Source organism: Rhinopithecus bieti, unplaced genomic scaffold, assembly GCF_001698545.2.
Source record: "Rhinopithecus bieti isolate Rb0 unplaced genomic scaffold, ASM169854v2 scaffold_30337, whole genome shotgun sequence".
In the NCBI taxonomy this organism is placed as follows: domain Eukaryota; kingdom Metazoa; phylum Chordata; class Mammalia; order Primates; family Cercopithecidae; genus Rhinopithecus; species Rhinopithecus bieti.
This window is the reverse complement of record NW_016813238.1, coordinates 512,226-518,586: the sequence shown is the minus strand read 5'-3', so window position 1 is coordinate 518,586 and position 6,361 is coordinate 512,226.

The following is a 6,361-nucleotide window of genomic DNA, read 5'->3' as shown; positions in this document are numbered from 1 at the left end:
CCCCCTCCTCAAAAAAAAAAAAAAATACTATATGCTGATTAAGGAGAATTTAAACCAGAAATGCAAGGTAGGTTTCAAATTAGAAAATCATTTGATGCCCAGCACTTTGGGAGGCCGAGGCGAGCGGATCACGAGGTCAGGAGATCCAGACCATCCTGGCTAACACTGTGAAACCCCGTCTCTACTAAAAATACAACAAAATTAACCAGTCGTGGTGGTGGGCACCTGTAGTCCCAGCTACTCGGGAGGCTGAGGAAGAAGAATGGCGTGAACCCGGCAGGCGGAGCTTGCAGTGAGTGGAGATCACGCCACTGCACTCCAGTCTGGGAGACAGAGCGAGACTCCGTCTCAAAAAAAAAAAAAAAAAAGAAAGAAAATAATTTGATGTATTTTAACACATTCACAGAACTGAGTGAAAATTTGCATGCACATTTCATTAAATGCAAGTGAGATGTGTTATAAAATTCATCCTTTCTGGATTTAAAAAACTATTTTACACAGGGGGCAGTGGCTCATACCTATAGTCCCAGGACTTTGGGAGGCTGGGTGGGCAGATCACTTGAGCCAGAAGTTTGAGACTATGTTGGGCAACATGGAGAAACCCTGTCTCTACAAAAATTACAAAAATCAACCAGGTGTGGTGGCACCTACCTGTAGTTCCAGCTACTCGGGAGGCTAAGGTGGGAGGATCATTTAAGCCCTGGAGGTTGAGGCTGCAGTGAGCCAAGACCGCACCACTGCACTCTAGCCCAGGTGGCAAAGCAAGACCCTGTCTCAAAAAAATTTTTTTAATTATCTAAAAAATAGAAATAGAATAATATATCTTTAATCTAACAAAGACCATCTACCAAAAAGTCTTACATTAAACTTTCTATTTAATGGTGAAATATCAAAAGCTATCCTTTTGAATCTGGATGAAGGGCATCCAGAAATACTTGTAAAATGTTGCATGACTTTCTTATAAACCTAAAATTATATGAAATTTAAAAATTTATATAAAATACAATGCTATTAACAGCAAAAAAAAAAAAAAAAAAAAGTCCTCGAGTTTAGAATAAACAAAAATGCCTTCCTTCACCATTGCTATCCAACATTGTGCTAGAGATTCCACAAATGCAATAAAGCAAGACCAGTAAAATATAGGAAGACTGAAGAGGAAGAAACAAATATGCATTCGATATATTTCTATAAATAGTCTTAGTGAATCTACAGAGACTAAAGAGTTTTTGAATGCTAAATACAAAACAGTATGAAATAATTAAAATGTTCTATATGGCAGCACAAACATTTATAAACTTACACTTTAAAAGAATGTAACATTTACAGTGGCATTAAAAATAAAAGATGCCTTGGAATAAATCCATTACTACATGTATAAGAGCACCACAGAAATATATATGTAAAAAGTTAATGAGAGAAAATAGGGAAGACCAAAATAAATGGCAACATATACCAGTGTTATGGAGAGGAATACTCAGTATTATCAAAACTTCAATTCTCTCCAAGTTGAATTCAAAAAGCTGTTTCTAAACTTATATGGGAATGCAGAGGGCCAAAACCAGCAAAGACACTCTAGGAACAAGGCCAAAGCAGAAGGGCTCCCTCTGCCAGAGTCAAGAACTTAAGCTTTAGTGTGTACTCAACACAGTGCCACATTGGCCTAGAGACAGACAAACAGACCAATGACATGAAGTAGAGAACTCAGAAGCAAACCTATGTCCCTCTATGGGGCACTTGTTTTTTGACAAAGGTGACATTGAGAAAAATGGAATAAGGGCCATCTTCTCCTAAACCAAGCTTGTCCAACCTGCAGCCCGCAGCCTCATGCAGCCCAGGACAGCTTTGAATGTGGCCCAACACAAATTTGTAAATGTTCTTAAAACATTATGAGATTTTTAAGTTTTTTTTTAGCTCATCAGCTGTTAGAGTTAGTGTATTTTATGTGTGACCCAAAACATTTCTTCTTCCAGTGTCCAGTGTGGCCCACAGAAGCTAAAGATCACACAACCCTGTCCTAAACAGTACTGGGACAGCAGGGAATCTATATAATTAAAAAGTAAGAGGACTGTTACCCACACCTCACACAAACGACCATTCCATGTGGCTTAGAGACTTCAATGGACAAGGCAAAATAGTAAAGACTTTACAAGTATTTATGTAAAAGAATATCCTTATGACCATGAGATAAGAATCATTTTTTCCAAAGGAATAAAACCATATTAAGAAATAAAAATAAGAAAGATAAGAATTGTTTTTAAGCAAAACACACAGACAACACTAAGCATAAAGGAAGCATTGATAAATTTAATTACAGTAAACTTTAAACTTCTGCTCATTAAAAATCATTAAGAGAATACAAAGCTGATCCACAGTGTTGGGGAAAACATTTTCCACAAATAACCAAACAAGGGCTCTTATAAAGAAAATACAAAGAACTCCAGCACGTTGGGAGGCCGAGGTGGGCAGATCACCTGAACTCAGAAGTTCAAGACCAGCCTGGACAGCATAGCAAAACCCAGTCATTACTAAAAATAGAAAAGTCAGCCGGCGTGGTGGCCCACACCTGTAGTAGAAACTTCTCAGGAGGCTGAAACAGGAGGATCGCTTGAGCCCAAGAGATTGAGGCTACAGTGAACCGAGATCATGCAACTGCGTGCCGGCCTGGGCAGCAGAGAGAAACCCTGTCTCCAAAAAAAAAAAAAAAAAAAAAAAAGAACTACAAGGAACTCCTACAAATCAACCAGAGATGGAAAAAAGAAAAGAACATGCAATATATAAATGGGAAAAAAGCCTTCTACTCACAGTTCACTAAATGACCAATAAACACATGAAGAGGCCTCAACCTCATTACACCAGAAAATGCAAATGGGAACCCAATGAGATGCCCCTGACACCTGCCTACCAGATGGTTCACTCGACACTGATGATACAAGCGTGTGGTGATCTAGAGCCGCAGGAAATACTACAGTGTGGCTGGGGATGTGCATTGTACAACTGCTTTAAAGGTTTCCTGTTTCCTAGAATAGTCAAGAATATGAATGTCTTATCACCTAAAATTCCACACGTGGGCACAAACCCTAACAAATGTGAATTTAAAAGCCCCCTGTAGTGTTCTTTATGATAATAGAATCAGTTCACAATCGTAGATTTTTTAAAACATAAAGAGAACAACAATGTTGAACAAAACAGGAAGATACAGGCTGGGCACTGTGGCGCATGCCTGTAATTCCAGCACTTTGGGAGGCCAAGGTGGGTGGATCACGAGGTCAGGAGATCGAGACCATCCTGGCTAACACAGTGAAACCTCGTCTCTACTAAAAAACACAAAAAATTAGCCAGGCGTGGTGGCGGGCGCCTGTAGTCCCGGCTACTTGGGAGGCTGACGCAGGAAAATGGCATGAACCTGGGAGGTGGAGCTTGCAGTGAGCCGAGATCGCACCACTGCACTCCAGCCTGGGCGACAGAGTGAGACTGTGTCTCAAAAAAAAAAAAAAGAAAAGAAAAGAAAAAGAAAAACAAAGAAAGATGCAGGTCGGGCGCAGTGGCTCACACCTGTAATCCCAGCACTTTGGGAAGCCGAGGTGGGTGGATCACCTTAGGTCCGGAGTTCCAGATGAGCCTGGCCAACATGGTGAAACCCCATCTGTGCTAAAAATACAAAAATTAGCTGGTCATGGGGATGGGCGCCTATAATACCAGCTACTCTGGGCGACTGAGGCAGGAGCCTCACCTCAGCTCACCCTACCCCTCCACCGTGGGTCTCTCTGCTATGAGACCACGCCCCACTGAGCAGGCTGTTGACCTCCAACCCCTATCCAAAAAGTCTCATTGCCCAAAACCCTGCCCAGAACCCTAAGGTGAAGCCACAGTTGAGGGAGCTCCTCCCCCAGTGTCAACCTGGCTCCCACCTCCCAGTGCGGGAGAAAAGCAAAGCTGGTGAGCTGGGAGGAGTGCAGGCTTTGGGGACAGGCCATTCTCCAGGTGCCAGCCTGGCCACAGTGCCAACAGTGACTGGCAGGGAACCACAGGGCTCAGTAAGCAGAAACCACACAGGCCCCAAGGCCAGATTGCAGTGAGAACCAGTGTGGCCAGGCGGGCAGGGGGCCTGGCTGAGGTGCCCAGAAATCCCATCAGCACCACTGGATCCCCTGGAAGACGCTCAAGTTCCCCAAACAACTGGGGATTACAGGCAGGGGATTAGAGTCAGACCTCACCTTGGACAGCAGCCCCAGCCCTGTCCTCAGCCCCAGGGACACCAGGGCATCCAGCTGTCACAAGGAAGTGGGTGGCTCAAGGCCAGGAGCCTGTGCTTTGGCTGAGGGACGCGGCTCAGGTCAGTTTGCTCCATGATTCCCCGGAGCCTACATGACTCCCTGGACCTGGGCCACACTCTGCTGCAGCCCACTGCACCGCACGCTGCTCTGCTGTGCCAGGTTGTGTTGTGTCAAGTTGTGCTGTGTCATGTGCTGTGTCACTGTTCCTGCAAACTCCCTGTCCAGGAGCTCTAGGGTCCTGGCCTCTAAGAAGCCCCAGCCCAGAGTCAGCCTCAGGCAAGGTCTGCATCTCTGCGGCCTCCACTTCCCTGGCTCAGTCTTGAAGCTCCCGCTGACTCCTCTGCCACTCACCTACCACCCATCACCCCCAATTAGAGGCCAGGAAGCAGCAGGGGCTGTCTCCCCCTTCTCTCCTCCCTCCATCCTCCAGGACACACAACTCCAACAGAAACCAGGAATCTTGCAAATGCCCCGACATACCCACCAACCCCAGGACACCTCCTCTCCAGGTGTTTGGCACAAGGGACACCCCCACACCAGCCCCATCATGTGCCCTGGTGGCCCCGAGGCTGCAGCACGGGATGCCTGTCTGGACCTGGACCTGCCCAGGGCCCTGCCCTCTGCCGCCGTTCACAGGACAAACCCAAACAATTGCTGTCCTCCCTCTGAAATGGTGGCCATGGGGGTGCAGGGAAGGCCTTGAGTCCTTCCTGTGCCCAGGCCCCTCACCCCCACACTCTGGCTGGCTGCATCTGCTGTCCAGAGCCCTTGATCACAAGGAAGCCCAGACCACAATGATGACAAGGGAGGCCCTTCCTAAGCCTAGAGATGGTCTAAACCTTCACAGAACTGCTGGTCCCAGTGCCAGCCAGAGTCCCAGGTGAGGCTGAGATGGCTCAAAGTGGTGCATGGGAGCTGTCTGCTATCAACCCTCTCCTGGAGGTAGATGATGTCTCCAGCCTGGTGACTTCCCTGGCCTCCAGCTATCACCACCCCCAGTGTCCCTAAGGCTGAAGGTGCAAGCTTGCCCTGGCCCTAGCATAGAAAGTGCACGATCTGGTCATGTCATGCAGGTGAGGATACCTGTGTGCCAGGTAACATCAGGCAGGCATGGTGGTGCTTGTGGGACAGTCTTGTAACCTGCAGTGTGGTTGGTGGGATGGATGCTTGTGACACAGGCAGGAACTACCCCTCATGATAATGGAGGAACCACGCGTGTATTGGGTGGGGGCTAATGGGAGTCACAGGTGTGTGGCTGGGCACAGGCAGGTGAGTGAGTGACAGCTACACAAACCCCACCACTGGGCACGTCCCTCCCAGGGCAAAGCAGATCAGAGCCACAGGCCCAGCCCTGGGAGGCCCAGAGGGGCCTCAAGTCCTCAGGGAGCCTCCTGGCCCTCTCTGCCCTCAGAGGAACCCCCTCCCTCTAGAGAGCCCCCCAGCTGGCACCACCTGCAGCTGTGCGGGTGGGAGGGGGCACATTGCTATAGGTCCAGAGACGGAAGGAAGATGGAGGAAGGGTGGCCCTCTGCTCCCAGGCCCTCTGCTCCCTGACCCTGCTGCTCAGGCCCCTGCAGCCCTCCCGGAGCCCCCCCTTTCAGCTGCAGTCTCTCAGCCTCTGTCCCCAGGATGAAGCTCACCCCACCAGTGCTTCTCCACTGTAGCTGGTTTTCCCCTTGGGGAGAGTCCTTAGATGGTGTAAAGTGAGGAAGGGTTCCCTGGCCCTGCCCCGCAGGGCCCCCACACCAGGCCTCCCCCATCTCTCCGTCTCTATCAGACACAAAGGCAGAGACAGAGGCAGCCACACACCCAGTCCCAGCCACAATCACACCCTCATATTCATATAATCACAGATCCCCACCCTACACAGTCACACACCCCAACTACAGGTGCCACACAGACACCCGACATGCTCCCGCCAGCGCATTCCACTCACACACACACAATCCCATTCTCACACACATGCACCCAAACCTTTTGCTGCACACACAACATGACAGGCCACAGAGCAGGACGAGAGTCTCAGAGCACATGGACACCTGCACTGCACAGGGACCCCCCCCCCCAGTACCACGCCCAGCCAGGGG